This window comes from Lathyrus oleraceus, chromosome 4 (assembly GCF_024323335.1).
Source record: "Lathyrus oleraceus cultivar Zhongwan6 chromosome 4, CAAS_Psat_ZW6_1.0, whole genome shotgun sequence".
In the NCBI taxonomy this organism is placed as follows: domain Eukaryota; kingdom Viridiplantae; phylum Streptophyta; class Magnoliopsida; order Fabales; family Fabaceae; genus Lathyrus; species Lathyrus oleraceus.
In genome coordinates this window covers 198,593,533-198,594,923 of record NC_066582.1, presented here as the reverse complement: position 1 = coordinate 198,594,923, position 1,391 = coordinate 198,593,533, and positions in this window count along the sequence as shown.

Here is a 1,391-nt window from a genome sequence, read left to right as displayed (position 1 = left end):
AGAGTGATTAACGTAGAATGCAATGCTGCGATTGGTTTGTGAATTGATGGAACGTAGCTTGAGTTATCTTGATTAGAAGTTAGGATGTTAAAACCTAAGGTGTTCGATTCGTGAGATTTAGAGACAATTAGGAGAAATCGTTTGCATGTTTGTGATCCTGAGAGCGAGACCTTTCCAACGGTTATTAATTTGTGAGATTCGGTTGAGAAATGAGCAAAGTCGAAGCTGCCGGTGATGAACGTAATGCCGCGCGGTGAAGAAGACGAGCCTGGGAATTTTTTCCTGTTTGATTCACGTTTCAGGCTTTTCCAAATTCAAAACATGTTACCGCGTTACTGTTCACGTAATTACAAATACTGCCATTAACACATCTAATTAATTAATGTATATTCTAAATGAATTATTAAAAATTACAAACACATTAAAAAAATTCATAAAAAATAGTAGAAAATTCAGAAAAATATGGAAATTTTTATGTTGACTTTGTGGTTGAGTGTAGAATTTTTTTGACCTATTGGTCAAAGTTGTGCATGGTATATTTTTGGTTTGACCTAAGGTTCTTTCACATGTATGACATTTCGACACACTTTACCATTTTAATTGTGAAATGCACATGCTTGCAAATAAATTCTTGAAAATTTTTGTGGTGGTTCTTGATTCATTTAGGATTATTTATATGTAAATTTCATGAATTTTTGATACCTGGTTAGAGAGCAGCAAATTCTGGAACTTAGGTGTGACAATTTGTGTCACACCTCTTGATGTCAACTTATTGAATTTAATTGGATAACCTATGCATGTTGGAATTGGCTGAAATTTTGCATGATGACTTGTTGATATGTTAGGATGTTGTATGAATTTTTGTAGAATTTTTCACTGCCTTTTCTAATTGATCATGATTTTTCATTTCTGGTGATTGAAATTGCAAGCTCATGTGACACATGTTGGTAGATTGATTGGGAAATCCTCATATTGTATTGTATGGCCATGAAATTTGATATGCATGAACTAGACACATTGTGTGACCTCCCTGTTTTGGTCTCATCCATTTCTTTTTTGTTTTCATTGAGTTATGAATTTTTGAAGTGGCTGTATGCATTGATGGTGTGAATTGAAGCATGAAATTGTATCTGTTTTTGATGATTTTCATTGACATGGTTCCATTTGCCCAATTGAGCTCAAATTTGACATGGTAGACCCTGATTAGGTTCTGTTTAGGTGTATTTAATTTGAGAATTTTTGGATTTATTTTGATAGGGATTTGAATGCAATACTTCTGTTTGTATATTTGGTGCTTCATTTGAACCAATATGGATTGTTTTGTGCATGAATTGAACTTGATGGATGATATAAACATGAGACCAAGGATGTTTGCTCTTGTTTGATGTTAA